The sequence below is a fragment of the Pseudophryne corroboree genome, chromosome 7 (genome assembly GCF_028390025.1).
Source record: "Pseudophryne corroboree isolate aPseCor3 chromosome 7, aPseCor3.hap2, whole genome shotgun sequence".
Lineage (NCBI taxonomy): Eukaryota > Metazoa > Chordata > Amphibia > Anura > Myobatrachidae > Pseudophryne > Pseudophryne corroboree.
In genome coordinates this window covers 196,802,324-196,819,952 of record NC_086450.1, presented here as the reverse complement: position 1 = coordinate 196,819,952, position 17,629 = coordinate 196,802,324, and the positions used below count along the sequence as shown (strand labels likewise).

The following is a 17,629-nucleotide window of genomic DNA, read 5'->3' as shown; positions in this document are numbered from 1 at the left end:
TATGTATGCTACTGCTGTCACATTGTCCGATGCTCCCCTTGCAGAAGGCCGTTGTAAATGGCCCTTAGCTCCAGAACGTTTATGTGAAGATGAGTCTCTGGACCTGACCATCCTTGGAAGGTCACCCCTTGTGTGACTGCTCCCCAACCTCGGAGACTTGCATCCATGGTCACTAGGATCCAGTCCTGGATCCCGAACCTGCGTCCCTCTAAGAGGTGAGAGCTGTGGAGCTACCACAGGAGTGAGATTCTGGTGTTGGGAGATAGAATTATTCTCCGGTGCATATGAAGGTGGGATCCGCACCACTTGTCCAACAGGTCCCACTGAAACACTCTGGCATGGAACCTCCCAAACTGGAGGGCTTCGTATGCCGCTACCATCTTCCCCAGCAACCGAATGCATTGATGAATGGAGACTGTTGTTGGTTTCAGAATGAGTTTTACCAAACTCTGAATTTCCAGAGCTTTCTCCATAGGGAGGAACACTCTCTGCTGGACTGTGTCCAGAATCATACCTAAAAACGCCAACCGGGTTGTTGGGATTAACTGTGATTTTGGCAAGTTTAAGAGCCAGCCGTGCTGTTGCAGAATCGATAGGGACAGTGCAATGTCCTGTACCAACTTGTCTTTGGATCTCGCCTTTATCAGGAGATCATCCAAGTATGGGATCACTAGGATGCTATCCCTATCAAGATTATCCAAATCAGAAGACAAACTTTCAGCACATTTTTCAATAGCGCTACTTACCCACGATGACGCAATAAGAGGCCTAAGCTGCGTCCCCGTGGTTGTAAAAATAGCTTTCAAAGTAGCCTCCTGCTTACGATCAGCCGGCTCCTTAAGGGTCGTCGACTGAGCCACAGGGAGGGCTACCTGTTTAGACAAGCGCGCTAGGGCCTTGTCAACTGTGGGTGGTGTTTCCCACTTTTCCCTATCAGCCGCGGGAAAGGGGTACGCCACCTTGATCCGGTTAGGAATTAGAAATTTTTTATCAGGGTTGTTCCAAATGCCAAAGAGGTAATTTAGTTCAAAACATGGAGGAAAAGCAACTGAGCGTCTCTTTTCCTTGTAAATAAGGACCCTCGTTTCAGGTGTAATAGGGTCCTCATCAATATGTAATATGTCTTTAACAGCTACAATCATATACTAGATACTCTTAGCTAATTTAGGATCTAATCTGGAATCAGCATAGCCGACATCAGCCTCAGAGTCTGTGTCGGTATCTGCGTCAACTAATTGGTCAACACCACGTTTGAGCGACCAAGGAGGGCCCTGGACCTGCAATAAAGCGTCCTCCATTGATCTCTTCCACACCTGGATTTGAGATTCAGACTGATCAAACTTTTGATTTAAAAGAGTGACATTAGCATTTAAAGCATTCAAAGTAGATAACCAGTCAGCGGTGCCGACAGGGCCACCCCCAAAACATTTGGTGTCCCCAATAAATTATCCCCCTGAGAGGAATAATCTGCCTCAGACATGTCGTCCACTGGAAACAGCACCCAAATCAAAGCCTGTCAGGGAACACAAAGGTAAAAAGCCAGCTCACACCCCAAAATGCAGGTCTGAAAACACCCTCAAGTGCCCCAGAGCGGCAGCGCTATATTTATCTATTAATTCTGCCCCCCCCCCCCCTCGTTTTCTTATGCCCCTGGTACTTGCTGCTTGTGAGGAAGGACCAGCGCTGCTTGCGTGGAGGAGGAAATGGCGCCGAGTGAGCAGTGAGGAAGAAACTCCGCCCCCATAATGGCGCGCTTCGTCCCGCTTAAATATACTTTTATTTATCCTGGCGAGGGTTTTGGACTGTGCCTAGGCACTTTTAGTCCCACTAGCCAGCTTTTCTGAGGTAAACAGGCTCCCCACGGCGCCCCCCCCCCCCCAGCAGTGTGTACTGTATGGGAGCCCGGAGCGCACTGTGCACTCGCTGTGCGGTACCTCTGTAATGCCGTCTTAGTGAAGAGAAGTCTTCTTTTCTTCTACATACTCACCTGTCTTCTGACTTCTGGCTCTGAAAGGGGGTGACGGCAGGCTGTGGGAGCGAGCAACCCGAGAGTACCCGGCGTTCATCTCCCGTCAGGTGCGGAGGCATCCTGTCAGCAGCAGCAGAGCCCTGAAACTCATTAGAAGTGGGTCTAGACTGCTCTCCCCTCACTCCCACGAAGCAGGGAGGCTGTAGCCAGCAGACCTCCCTGAAAATAAAAAACCTAACATAAGTCTTTTCAGAGAAACTCAGTAGAGCTCCTCACAGTGCCTCCGTCTCGCAGGGCACATTTTCTAAACTGAGTCTGGGGAGGGATATAGAGGGAGGAGCCAGGTCACGCCCCTTTGAAAGTCTTGAAGTGCCCATGTCTCCTGCGGATCCCATCTATACCCCATGGTTCTTATGGTGTCCCCAACATCCTCTAGGACGAAATAGAAATAGGGGGTTGACATAAAGACGTAATTACGACGCATGGCTTGCGTTGCGTGAACGATAACGCCCAAACGGACAATCGGATCAAAATTTGGATTGCACCTCCAGTATGTAGAATTTAATAAACTATTTTTACCGTATCTGCTACAGGTGCACCTCAGGTAAAGCCAAGAACCATGGATTAATATTTACGTACATTAACATGTCTCAAATTTACATCTCTGTAGATTTACTAAATTATTAATACTCATGTATATGTACACCCGTGAAAATCAAAAACTCCTGCGCAAAGAATGGGTAGAACAGCTCTAGTAAGTATATAAATACTTTAAGGGAACCAACAATTCAAAAAGGAACCACAGAAACCATTTGTAAATAATAATATGCATATACTATAAGTCAATACAAAGTATGCAGTTACCCCACCTAGGCATGGTGGCAGTCTCCCCCCTCCAACCCTGGATCCATTCACCTTTATAAAGAGAATAATTTAGACTGAGGGTGACAAAGCAATTGGAGGGCCTTCAAACAAATGATTCATTTATATATATTGTATTAATGCCATCTGCAATGATTGCTTTATGGTAAAAGTGAAACAGTTATTTATTTTGCCCATTTTTAGATAAAGGGGGTAATTCAGACCCGATTGTAGCAGCAACTTTGTTAGCAGTTGTGCAAAACCATGTGCAGTGCAGGAAGGGGGGGGGGGGGGGGGCAGATATAACATTTTCAGAGACGGTTAGATTTGGGTGGGTTATATTGTTTCTGTGTATAGTAAATACTGGTTTCTTTATTTTTACACTGCAATTTAGATTTCAGTTTGAACACACCCCACCCAAATCTGACTCTCTCTGCACGTTATATCTACCCCCCACCCCCTGCAGTGCACATGGATTTTCCCAACTGCTAACAAATTTGCTGCTATGATCAGGTCTGAATTATCCCCATAGTGCAAACAGAAAAGTCCAGGTTACCTGTTACCAACGGGATCCGGTCTGAAGATCGACAGTGTCTAGGTCGACAATGTTTATTTCGACCACTATAGGTCGACAGTCACTAGGTCGACATGGATGGAAGGTCGACAGGGTTTCTAGGTCGACATGTGCTAGGTCGACAGGTCTAAAGGTCGACATGAGTTTTTCACATTTTTTTTTTTATTTGGATTTTTTCATACTTAACGATCCACGTGGACTACTATTGGAACGATAAAGTGTGCCGAGCGAAGCGGTAGCGGAGCGAAGGCACCATGCCCGAAGCATGGCGAGCGAAGCGAGCCATGCGAGGGGACGTGGTGCACTAATTTGGGATCCCGGTCACTTTACGAAGAAAACGACACAAAAAAATAATCCTCATGTCGACCTTTAGACCTGTCGACCTAGCACATGTCGACCTAGAAACCCTGTCGACCTTCCATCCATGTCGACCTAGTGACTGTCGACCTATAGTGGTCAACCTAGATACTGTCGATAAAACGAACCACACCCGTTACCAACGCAGTGAGATAAAGGGCCTGACTGAGTTCCACGCAATGCAAATATTCATGCAAATGGTCGTAGCTTAAGTCTGACAGTGCATGCAGTGTCTAAAGTGGATTGTTTCATCTAATGATGCACAAAGTGGTCGTCCCAGTCCTTGCACATTCAGATACACTTTGTACACCAGTGGGACCACGCCACCAACAGAGTGTGATTAGAACCTGTGCCAAGCGAAGCGCAGCAAGCCTGCAAGGGGACTCGCTGATGGGATTCCGACAGACGGGATGCCGCTGTTGGTATACTGACAGCCGGCATCCCATCTGCTGGTATATTATACCAGATCCAGGTGAGGTTGTGGAAGACAGTTTCATGTCACAGGACATACACCATGGCAAGACTGAGCACAGCAACAACACACAAGGTAGTTATACTGCATAAGCAAGGTATCTCTAACATTTCAAAACAGAATGGATGTTTAAGATATGCTGTTCAAGCTCTTTTGAAGAAGCACAAAGAAACAGGCAACACTGGGGACCAATGTGGTTGGCCAAAGAAACTTTGTGTATCAAATGATACATATCATGCTTACTTCCCTTTGAAATAGAGAGATGTCCAGCAGTGCCATCAGCTTAGACCTGGCAGAAACCAGTTGGACCCAGGTATACCCATCTACTGTTTGGAGAAGTCTGGAGAGAAGTAGTCTTCATGGAAGAATTGCGGACAAAAAGCCATACCTTTGACATGGAAACAAGGCCAAGCAACTCAACTATGCATGAAAACATAGGAACTGGGATGCAAAAAAAAAAAAAAATGGCAGCAGGTGCTCTGGACTGATGAGACAAAATGTTAAATATTTGGCTGTAACAGAAGGCAGTTTGTTCGCGGAAGGGCTGGAGAGTGGTAAAATACAACCAATGTCATTAAGAACTATCTTCAGCGTAAAGAAGAACAAAGAGTCCTGGATGTGATGATATGGCCCTTAACTTCATTGAGTCTGTTTGGGATTACACGAAGAGCCAAAGATTTGAGCAAGCCTACATCCACAGAAGATCTGTGGTTAATTCTCCAAGATATTTGGAACAACCTCCCTACCGAGTTACTTCAAAAACTGTGTGCAAGTGTACCTAGAAGAATTGATGCTGTTTTGAGGGAAAGGGTGGTCACACCAAATATTGATTTTTTTTTTTCCAATAAGTGTTTATTGATTAAAGGTAATAACAGGTTATTGCAAGTTAAAGAAGACAGCATTTACAGTTCAAATATCAATATGTCAATTTTGGTACAAGCAATGACTGATTGCAAACTTAACATGGCCTACTGTTGGGGGGATTCCCTGGCCAAGGCCTTATCTTGAATTCACGGTCGCTTCCGGCCTTTCTAGGTGCTGGCTGTCTCAAAAAACATTTCTACATTTAAGAACAGTAAACAGAACAGTTGAGAGTATAGGGTGGAAAGAGAGAGAAAGAAAAAAGGAAAATTGAGGGAGGGGAGGGATTATAGAGCCTGAGAAGGGGGGGTAAGTGGGGGGTAAGGTCATAACGAACCCTCCATGTCTAGTCTGGTCGGGGGTCCGTAATATGAGCTTCTAGCTTAGTCGTTCCCAAGAGGATCGCAGAAGAGCCCAGGTAGGGGGTTAAGGCAACTGGTCTAGTTCACTATGGCAATGTCGAGTATGTTTGTGAGGCCTTAAATTCCAGCCAAGGGGACCAAGTAGTCGTAAACCTTTGATTCGTCTCTGGTGTCACCCGCAGTTCCTCCATAATCATATACCAATCTACCCTGGCGACCAACTCTCTCACGGTAGGAGGTTTAATAGATCGCCAGTGAACCGGGATGACCGCTTTGGCTGCGCTATTGAGAAACTTTAATAGAGATTTTTTTGTATGTTGACAGGGGCCATGAAGTACAGTTGAGGAGCCAGAAAGTAGGCTCCGAGGGAACCCCTGGGTCCACCAACACTTTTGAAATTGCTATAACTTTGTCCCAGAAGGGACGAAGGTCGGGCAGCTCCACCAGATATGCATCGGGGAGCCCGGTTGGCTATTACATCTCCAGCATGTGTCTGGTACATTGGGAAACATTTTAGCTAATGTTTGGGGACACCTGTACCAGCGAGATAAGACTTTAAAATGTGTCTCGAGGACCGAATAACTAGAGGAGCTGGCAAAGGTGGCTTGGAAGCTCCTCCCCCAGTCCTCCTCTGACAAGTCTACCTGCACATCATGGCCCCAATCTCTAGCATATTTGGGTAGATCTGGGAATTTATTCTCAATCAGAAGTCTATAGCACCTTGAGAGGAAGTGTGTTGGGTGAGAAGGTTCCAGGCAGAGGCTCTCAAAAGCTGTTAGTGATCTGCTCAGGTTCGGGCGTATAGTACTCCCCGTGGCAAAATGTTTTAGTTGAAGGTATCTCCAGATCTCTGAAGGTGAAAGGTTCCACTTAGATTGCATTAAGGGGAAAGGGATCATCTCTCCACGTTCCACCAGCCCACCAACACGTGTCACCCCCACCCTTTTCCAAGAGTCGAATCCCCGGCCTGAGGCTGCCGGTGGGAAATCTGGGTTATTGAACAGTGGGGTCAATGGGGAGTATTTAGATGAGATATGTGGTAGTGACCTAAGTCTACCCCAGCGTGTAAGTGTAGGGCCAATAGTAGGATGGTCTATATGTGGTAGCCTTGAGCGCCAGGGGTAGTATGCAATAGGGGCAGGCATCGCTGTTCCTTCAATATGAACCACTGTTTTATGTCGTGTGGGTGCGACCATTCCATAATTCGGTGGAGGATAATAGCCTCATAGTACAGTGTAAAATTCGGTAGCTGGAGACCACCCTTGTGTTTAGGGCGAAAAAGAATGTCGTGTTGAAAACGAGGCCGTTTATCACCCCAGACAAAGTCCCTCACCAGATTGTGTAGGTCTCTGAACCACGCTTTGGGAATGGATATCGGGAGCGCCTGGAGGAGATAAAGGACTCTCGGCAGAACATTCATTTTAATGACACTAAGCCTCCCCAGCCAGGACAGCCTTCTGTTACCCCAGTCCCGAAACTCAGAACGGAGTGAGGTCAATAGTTTTTTGAAGTTTTCGTCAAAAAGACGTGATATGTCTTTATGGAGCGTGATCCCCAGGTATTTGAAGTTAGAGGGATGCCAGTGGAAGGGGAAAGATTGTTTGAGGTTATCAAGGGCTTGGGAGGGCATTGACACGTTCACTGCCACTGACTTAGAAAGGTTAATCTTGAAGTTTGACATAGAGCCATATCTATCAAGTTCGGCCATCAGGTTGGGGACAGACACCACCGGGTTCGACAAGATAGCTAACAGGTCATCTGCGAACAGTGCAAGTTTGAATTCTCTACCCCCAGCCATGAGTCCCGAGATGTTCGAATTTAATCTAATGGCTCCCGCCAAGGCCTCCATACAGAGGACAAAAATTAGGGGTGAGAGGGGGCATCCTTGTCTAGTACCATTCCGTATCGGAACTGGGCGGGACAAGTCTCCATTAATTTTGATCCTTGCAGAAGGGGAGTTATAAAGTGCTAAAATGCGGCCCAAACTGACCGGTCCCAGCCCCAGGTGACGCAGGACTCCCTCCATAAATATCCAGTCAACCCTATCGAAAGCCTTCTCAGCGTCGGTGGAGAGCACCACCATCGGTTCATGTTTGCTCGAGGCCAAGTGCATCAAATCAATGATCTTTGTGGTGTTATCGCGCGCTTCTCTTCCGGGTATAAAACCCACCTGATCCGAATGCACAATGTTGGGAAGTAGCCGCTTCAATCTGTTTGCTATAAGTTTAGCAAACAGCTTGACGTCTGTGTTGAGGAGGGATATGGGTCGGTAGCTAGCGCATTGAGCCGGGTCCTTCCCCTCCTTTGGTATAACCGTAATGAAAGCCTCTAAGGATTGAGGGGAGAAACCACGGTCATCAGAGATCTCATTGAATGCCAGTAGCATTTTGGGCAGGAGGGTAGTCTTAAAAAGCTTATAATAAGAAACTGTGTAGCCATCCGGGCCTGGGCTCTTCCCAGAGGGAGCTTCCTTAAGGGCTTGTTCCAATTCAGGGAGGGAAAAGGGGGAGTCTAGCCAAGCACTCTCATCCGCCGATATTCTAGGGAGTCCCGCGTCATCAAGGTATCCCTCCACCAAGTCTCGAGTTGTCGACAGGGATGTCGGGGTTCTAGGCATCTGAAGATTGTATAGTTTGGTGTAGTAAGCGTGGAAGGTTTCAGCGATGTCTTTTGTAAGGGTGCGGCGGGTCCCCGCCGCATCCTGTATCGACTGTATAAATAACGTGGCCCTCTGCGCGCGGAGCGCCCTAGCCAATAGTTTCCCTGGTCTGTTGCCCCATTGATAAAAGCGGTTTCTGCAGAGCCTATAATCCCTCTTAATGTCTGCAAACAACAATGTGTTGAGAGCAGATCTAGTCTCGGTCAGGGCGGTCAGCACCGATGGGGAAGGATTCGCTTTATGTGTTGTCTCTAAGTCCTTAAGCCGCTGGAGCAAAGCGGTCTTTTCCCCGAGTCTCTCTTTTTTCAGTTGGTAGCCTAGCTGTATAAGTTTTCCCCTCAGAACACACTTGTGGGCCTCCCACACCGTGACCCAGGAGACATCTGGTGTCTCATTAGTTAGGAAATAATTCTCCAGAGTCTCAAGGAGCTGGGGTTGGAACCTCGTATCCATCAGAAGTTGTTCATTCAACCGCCAGGTACATTGCTTGGAGTGTGGATGGGATGTCCCCAGGGTCATGCTGACAGGAGCGTGGTCCGACCAAGTAATTAGTCCAATAGCTGTTTCCCTAACTAAATGTAGGAATCTATGGGGCAGGAGGAGGTAGTCCAGTCTAGAGTAAGTGTTGTGGGGTCTGGAATAAAACGTATAGTCCCTGTCCCCGGGGTGTTGGAGCCGCCAGGCGTCAATCAGCTGGTGGTCGTGGAGAGACCGTCGCACTCTACGGTGCGATGCTAAGGAGGGTCTCGCCGGCGTTCCGGAGATGTCCACCTCTGGTTGGAGGGTCCAATTAAGATCGCCTCCAATAACTGGAATACCCACTACCAAGGGAGCAATGCGATTGAGAGCCTTCGCCAAGAAACTGGGTTGCGATTGGTTGGGAGCGTAGAGATTAATAAATGTGTACAGCTGGTCGAACAGTGTACATTTCACTAAGAGTATCCTGCCCTCCCCCAAGGATTCAGACGTGATTTCCCGAAAGGGCAGACGTTTAGATAGCAAAATAGCCACTCCCAGAGATTTACTTTTGCTGTTATTATTGTAAAAGGAATGTGAGTAGCTACGATCCTTGAGGCCCAGGGCCACCCCCACTTTGAAGTGGGTTTCCTGTAGGAAGGCCACATCAGCTCTGGATGCAAAGAGATCCCTAAGCAACCTTGAGCATTTCTCTGGGACATTGAGGCCCTTCACATTAAGGGAAACCAGTTTTATATTTGTCACTTTAGGGTCCACCGCCATCATCCAGGGACAAATAGGGAATGCTTAATCCGACCAGAATGACAGGGCAATTTGCACAGCAATGAGTCGTACAGTGGTGGGGGGGGGGGGGGGAGGGAGAAGAGGGAGAGGTGGAAACAGAAGCAAAGAAAACATAAAGGAGGTAAGTCAATAGACCTAACATGTTCAAATATCAGCTGAAGAAATAGACTAAATAGGTGAAAACTCTACCGCCTCCCGGGAGCTCGGACGCGCTAATCGCGTCGGAGACCAAGAATACTCGGGCGGTGTAGGGGCGAACTGGGGGGTCAGTGCCAATCCCAACAGGAAATATAACATCACAATCAGTAATATATCTTAACAATTTGATCACACAACTAAGAAAAACAACCACTGAAAAGAAATGGCATTTAACCAGGAGCAGGTATCTCCGCCCTATTCAGGTCCGGAGAGCGTTCGTCGAGTCGAGCACGATCTCGATGTCCCGCCCACCTCCCCTGGGGGAGATTGTGCCGCACGGCAAAGAGATCCCTCGAGTCGGCAGTACTTCTTTTAAGCTAAGGAAGGATCATTCGGGGTTACTACAGTGAATGTTCCGAACCAGGTCGAGACCTTCATCTTTTCGTCGACTGCGTGGAGGAACGCTGTTCTCTAGGGGGTCTCGGGTTGCGGTGGACAAGGTGCCAATCGTTGTCGGGGTGAGAGAGTTCAGGTGGGGCGCCGTCGGTCAGGGGCTCCTGCCATTCTGGAAGAGAGACCTGAGGTATTCCCAGCGCTTTGCAGAAAAGGGGCAAGTCGGAGGAGTCTTTAAAGGTGTATAGTGTCCCATTGTGCGAGGTCTGGAGGCCAAAAGGGAAGTTCCATCTGTACTTAATGCCCAGCTTTCGGAGTTCTGCAGTATGCGGGTGTAAGGCTCTACGCTTTTGAAGGGTCGTCCACGAGAGGTCCTGGAAGATCTGTAGTTTATGAGAGGCAGTCTCTATCACGTCCATGCGGCGGGTTTTTCGAAGGTTCTCCTCTTTTTCCGTGTAATAATGTAGACGACAGATGATGTCGCGGGGGCGATCAGACGGTGTACCCCTGGGTCTCAGGGCTCGGTGGGCCCTGTCGAACTCGATGATTGAGGCGGGATCACGGCCCAGAATTTCATTGAAAACCGTTGTGAGGAAGTCAACGAGGCTGGCAGGTGCGATAGCCTCCGAGACCCCTCTGACCCTCAGGTTATTTCTCCTTCCGCGGTTATCCAGATCTTCTACACGGTCTTGAAGCTGTTGGAGGCAGGACGCCTGCTTGATAACGGTGGCCCTGAGGGCGTTATGTGCAGCTGCTGTGTCTGAAGAGAAGCCTTACAGCGTAGACAGGCGGGAGCCAATGTGCGTGATTTCTGCCTGAACCGCAGCAATCTCTGAGCGGACCGTTTCCCTGACTCTGCCTTCCAAGTGTTCAAAGTCCTGTTTAGTTGGAAGGGCCTGAAGCAGGTTTAGGATCTGAGCGAGGCTTCCCGGGTCCGTCGTGGCGTGTGGGGCTGTTGTCTGTGATCCCACCTGGGAAGCAGAGTCCGAGACTGGCGAGAGACGTGGGGTCGAGGGTAGTGAGGCGTCCGTCGTGGGGGCGGAGCCCTGGGGGAGAAGAAATTGCCTCATGCCAGCTGAGGTCGGGGTATCCATTGCACGCGTCGGGGTGGGTGTATGTGACTTCCTTCCTCTCCCTTGCGATCCCTTCTTTCCTCTCACCATGAGGCACCTTGGGTACGTCAATAGAACATCAGAGGTAACGTTGTGTGATTAGAGCATCATCCCGTCAGGGTCAGCACCAGCACGCCACCTCAGAGTCTAGGTGGCTAGCCGGCCATCATTATAGAAGTAAACTTGCAAAAAAGAAGCAGTCAGGCCGCCGGGCCATGGGTTAGAAGAAATATCCGGGTCCTCTATGGTAAAGAAATGGTGGCTGGGTGGCACAGCAGGGACTGATCGCAGAGATGGTAGGGATGGCAGGAGGGGTGTCCTCCACACTTCATGTGACCCGTCCCAGGGACCCGAGGAGGCAGGGAGCGCGTATGTGGGTTATCGTCTGGCTAGATCAGGGGTGTCAGCACCATGGAAGTCACTGTGTACAGTTTCCTCCAGAGGATGCCAGTCCCAAGATGGCCACCGGCAGGTCCCTGATATCCCCTCAGTCAGCTACCCCCTTCACTGTTGCCAGGCTCCAGGGGCTAGATCAGTGGGGGTGTTAGGTGCGTGGGTCCGGGTCCGAGGGCCACCCTGGAGAGCCCCGACAGCAGCTGCGCAGGCCGAGCGCTCGGCGGCGCCAACCACAAGATGGCCGCCGCGGCCCTCAACTCGAGCGGTCTCCGGTCCCCCGCTGGATTCTCTGTGTGCCTGGTGGTGCGTCCGGCGGTGGGATGCGTCGTCCGAGCGGGGGAGACACTCCACTGAGCAGGGCTAGCTGTGACGGGTCCGGCAGACGGGTCGCTCCGGCGGTCCACTCTCCAAATCGAGGTCCCGGCCTCAGCACCGGAGGTAGGCCGCAATCCGCAGGGGGCAACACAGGGCCCCCCCGACTCCGCAGCACCGACCCCTCGATACCGGGCAGGTCAGCTGGCCCAGATAGGCACGATACAGCTGAGTGGTAAGCCCAATCGTAGGCCCAGGGACTTTTATAGGGGAATTCGGCTGGAGCTCCACTGAATCCCAGCCTTCCCTGATGCCGGCCAAGCCACGCCCCACCAAATATTGATTTGATTTAGATATCTCTTCTGTTCATTCACTTTGCATTTTGTTAATTGATCAAAATAAACTATTAACACTTCTATTTTTCAAAGCATTTTTACGTTGCAGCATTTTTTCCACACATGCCTAAAACGTTTGCCCAGTACAGTACATTCCAGGGTTTCTGCAGCTATATGCTTTTTTTTTTCGAATAAACTTTATTGACAAAGAATAAGAAAACCAAGATGACGTCCAGAACGCAACTCTTCACACTGCAGGAGGAAGCAAGAGGAGGCAAGTCTGCAGTTCGCATTAGCAGCATAGTGATAAGGGAAAAAAATGGAAAAAGCAGAGGAATCCCTTTAGTACATAACAAGAAGCAGGGCTGCAACTAGGGTGGTGCACATGCAAACACCCTGTGGGAGCAACCGTTAGCCGCAGTGATCTGTAAGTTCCCACTGTACTGTACTTTGGCCACCTCTCTCCCGCTTGCCCCCTCTCCTGCTCCTGGCAGGGATAGCGCACACCATCCTGAGCTCCCCGCCAGCAACACCACGCACTCTGCCGCCACTCTACGGAGTCTGGCCTGCAGCTTTGCATTCTATCCCCCCCCCCATCCCCAGTCGCCATTAGACTGCCCCCAATGGCTGGCTGGGCCAGGGTGATATTTGCCCCCTGGGCCAGAAGACTTAAGCATTTTGGGCCGGCCCCGTGTCCCTGCTGGACTCCACACAAATGCAGCTGCAGTCAAGCTGCACTGCAGTGCCAGCTTCTTGGAAGGGCAGTGCAGGCACTAGCCCAGCCTCCTATTAGGCTCCCACAGAAGGGCTGTCTCTGCCTCCCCTCCTCCCATTGATGCACTAGCAACACTGGTACTGGGAGATGAAACATCATGACGTCTCATCTCCCAAGAAGCGCACAGCAAAGAGGAGCAGTAGGATGGACTCAGCAGAACAAAACAGTTTTGGACCATGATTTTAATTGAGGAAGAATGGGGTTGAGAGGTTTCAGGTGGATAATAATTAAGAAAAGTAGGGGGAATTGTCAGGTGTGGGCAGGGCGATATCTAAGGTCCTGTGGCTGTGGGCAGAACTGGTCACAGACACTACTGTGCGGTGTAATGGAAATAACAGACACTTCTGTGCGGTGTAACGTGTATAAGGGGTACCGCTGTGTGGTGTAATGTGAATAACAGACACCCTTTCGTGTGCACTATCACTATTTCAATTATGAGGGGGTGGGGGTATCATTTTTTGTTCTGGAACAGGGCACCAAAATGTCTAGTTATGGCACTGTCAAAAAGTGATATGTTCAGAGAGTTTCTCTGCCTTTTCCATTTTTACCCAGTTAGTGCATGGAGCCCTATAGCACCTGAATCATGCAGGCCCAGCCCATTGAAGCCCTTGGACTGCCCTTAGAGTGGTGTGATATAAGTGGGTCAGGTTGTCTAGAATAAAATTATTTTAGTTTAGACATGGCTATCTGCTTGCTGTAGTTCAGTACAACATTTGTGATAATAGTTAATAATACGTGATATTTCCATGTTTTATGTCATGTTGTGGATACAGAAATAAAGGTGCCATTTATCCTTCTCTTTATTGGCCGGAAAATGTAAATGAATATAAGCAGTGTTATGCTGGCAGTATTTGCTCATGATATCCTTCATATCATTTCTTTAGAGCAGTGGTTCCCAAACTTTTTTGAATCATTGCGCCCTAGAGTATCTCCCCTAGGCCAAAAGTTTTCGTATTGACAAATTTCAAAAAAAGTATTAAATTAAATAAATAATGTTTTCATGTCATTCTTACACAGAATTACCCCTCCCTTTTAGCACCTGAGTGACATCACAATCTGATTGAGCAGCTTTCCATTTTGTACATTCTTAAGTTCAGTTAGGATGTGAGGGACAGGATTCGCTTCTGTTAGGAAGCCACAAGCACTGGTTTTGGCTATCACATTGACTATAAATAATTTGAAATGGTCCTGGACCACCAACCCAGGTCACCGCTGCCAGTGTCCTCAGGCACCCCAGGGTGCCACAGCACCCAGTTTTGGAACCACTGTTTTAGAGTAAAGCTAGGTGCTGATCCGATAAATGATCCAATCTGATCCAGCGATCATTGGATCGGTGCCCACCGGGTTCACTACGATATGACGACGGTCGGGCTCCCGGCAACCAGCATACCGGCGCCGGGAGCTGCGCTCGCCACGCTACGGGCACGGTGGCGCGCGTCGCTATTTTATTCTCCCCCACGAGGGAGAATAAGTGTCGGTATGCCGGCTGTCGGGATCCCGTCAGTCGGCATACTGAAGACCACCTGTGCCCACCTGTACACACGAAGGAATTTCTTGCTTAATTTGTACTTTCTTTTGACCTCTAAAAACAGAATCAGGAGGTCGGTAAAAACAATGTGTACACATCATTCTCCCAATCAGGAGCATATTGAGTGCTTATCAGCTAAAAATGCTCCAACGCTCCTGATAATTGGATAGTGTGTTTCCAGCTTTAAACTTTACAAAAGACATTCTTATATTGCTAAAAATTGTGATCCATTCTGACCATCTTCAAGCACTCTCCAGCAATCAGTATGGCGACATGTATCACTATAATTTTGCTTGGTTTTGGACCTGGCAGATGTAATGTGCATGTAAGGCCATCTGGCTGCACACCTGCAAGTGGCATGTAACGGAGAGGAATATATGTGTGTGTGTGTGTGTGTGTGTGTGTGTGTGTGTGTGTGTGTGTGTGTGTGTGTGAGCTAATCCAACACTCAACAGTTACATGTGTAAAACTGTGAGTGCTAGTATTCTAAAATAGGTATGCAGATAAAAATACCACCTGTCGGGATCCCGACTGTCTCAGTACCGACTCCGGGATCCCGTCAGGGGTACTATACCGCTGTCGGAATACTGGCGAGGTAGGTGATTCCCCCTTTGTGTGTGTCCACAACACTCATAGAGGTAGAATAGAACCTGTGGCGAATGCAGCGTGGCGAGCACAGCGACCCCACAAGGGGCTTCCTTGCACTCGCCCCCCTGACGGCATTCTAGTGCATGGGATGCCAATGTCGGTATACTGACAATTGGCATGACGTGCGCCGGGATCCAATAACGATCTACTAAAATCTGCTATGTAGAACATGTATGTCTGTGCCTTCTGTGCTGAACATGTTAAAAGGCCAAAAGTACATATTTACCAATTTGAAATGCAGGCAGGTATACTGGTTATTACACAAGACATTGCATATAGCTTAGGCATTCCCCAATAGGCTTAGGCATTCCAAGAAAATTAAAAATATTTCAGATTTTCACTTTTAAAAAAATGTAAAAAAGAAAAACACACAGAATGCCGGCAGTGGGGTGAGCGCAAAGAGTCCCCTTGCGGGCCCGCTGCGCTCGCCACAGGTTCTATTCCCACTCTAAGGGTGTCATGGACACCCACGAGTGTGAATAGCCCCTGTGGGCTGGGATTACGACTGACGGCACTGTCGGCTGTTGGGATTCTGGTGTTGGTATCGTGACCGCGGAGATTCCGACAGTCTCCAAATTAAATACATCCCGCAATAATAATAGAAACTGACTAAATGGAAAAAGATAAAGTGATACGTCGCAATTGTCCATATATACCGACTACCGAGTAAGATGCTCAGAGATGACTCCAACCTATAGAACAAGAGAAGTGGTGCTGTGCAGCTATCCAAACATGCACAGTAAGATGCTCAGAGATGACTCCAACCTACAGAACAAGAGAAGTGGTGCTGTGCAGCTATCCAAACATGCACAGTAAGATGCTCAGAGATGACTCCAACCTACAGAGCAGAAGTGGTGCAGAGCAAGTATCCATATATAGAAAATACAAATAGATACCATACCAATACTGCATTCATCACACAGAACATTTTTTTTTTACGTTACCCATGCACTGATCAGTTACTGATCATTACACATACATAATAAGAGGACTGTTACTGTCCATACATAAGAAATAAGAAACACTGAGAATTACATTGACCATATAAATACTGTGCCACTGTCCATACATAGAGCATAGTAACAGATAATGAGAATAACACATAGAGCATAGTAACAGATAATGAGAATAACACAGAGGGCATAGAACAACTAGTGCTAATCATTTGCATGTACATACAGTTACAGATACATCCGGCATACAAAATAATTGGTACTGGCCAGTTGTTTATACCCATTATATTTATACTGTAAAACAAGGAACACGGAGTTCTGCAGTTGTCCGTATAATAATTGCATTCTGCAATTGTACCAAAGAACAATGCACAGAAGATTAGGAAAGAAACTCATCCTCTGTACAGAAGAGTAAGGGAACCTGACAATTAGTCAATATTACAAACAAGGAAAAAATTCCCATCTATTACATGCAGCTGCTGGTGTTTATATTTGTCTGCAAATGACTAAGGATGTATGCAGCATTGTGCCACATATATGCTACTGGTGGACAAGCAAACAGTTTTTGGGAACTATCCAGGGCCTCATGCAGTCTCTCTGGCAGTACCTGTGTAAGGTGGGATGGGTGATGGATCCAGGTAGCTACTGGCAGCTCAGGTCCTCAGGGATTTCCACTTCTGTGTGACTGAGGCCAGCAGAGATCACTTCACTATATTCAGTAACAGAATGAGGGGAAGTGCTGCTGTATGTTCCTGTACCCGCAGCCTCCTCCCTCCCTGTGACAGTCACTAGCACAAGCAAATCGCATCCTAACCAAGAGGACTTCTGGTGAGGAAATCCCACAGCAGGGCAGGTCACAGCTACAAGTCGGTTTAAGTCGTTCATAATTCTGGTGTCATTTTATAAAGTGTATTATTTAATATATCCTCATCCAAAATATCATGGAGCCCTTTTCATATCCAACACCTCCCATCAGTACCAAAAGACTGAGAAAAAAGGTTTGGATGGAAAAGTGTAAGTACAGTATGTTGGGAAATAATATGGTACTTATAATGTGTGATAGTTCTAAAGTAAAATGCTACTTTTTTACACAGTGCAACTAAATAGGCTTATCATACCATCCCTTTAAACCAGGACCTCGTGGATTACACAGGTTCTGTGTCTGATTAAAACCAGGTAAAATGCAGGCTTGAAGTCAGCCAGACCCAGAACCTGTGTAATTCAACCTGTCCCGATTTAAAGGGATGGTATAGTAAGCCTGCAAATAAAGCAACATTTCTGATTCTTGTGATCAAAGGTTTGAGACCTAGGGCACTCAGATATAATTTATTTGCATTTTTAGTTACCAATCATTCTATACATTTGAAATGCTCATGTACTAGTTTGCAAAAAGCAACACAATGCCACAGTGGCCAACATTGTTATAACGGGTTAGGCTCGTTTGTGATCCCGCCGGTCACCATACCGACACTGGGATCCCGAGCTTTAGATTGTCGGCGGGGGAGCAAGCGCAATGAAGCCCCCTGGGGGGGCTTGCTGCGCTCACTGTTCTATTACCACTCTATGGGTGGCGTGGACACTCACGAGTCGGAATAGTCCCTGTCAGTCGGCATGCCGATTGTCGGGCTGTTAATCGGTCGGAATCCTGACGTCGGTACAGTGAC

At 48.0% G+C, this 17,629-nt stretch overlaps 1 protein-coding gene across 1 annotated transcript in view; it reads right to left on the bottom strand.

Moving 5' to 3' along the window:
* Positions 1–16,670, bottom strand: part of GPBAR1 (G protein-coupled bile acid receptor 1) — a 76,840-nt gene extending 60,170 nt beyond the window's left edge. The window contains exon 1 of the mRNA XM_063933930.1: positions 16,573–16,670. The gene's annotated coding sequence lies outside the window, so the exon portion shown is untranslated. The remainder of the gene's footprint in view (positions 1–16,572) is intronic.
* Between the last annotated feature and the right edge of the window lie 959 nt (positions 16,671–17,629).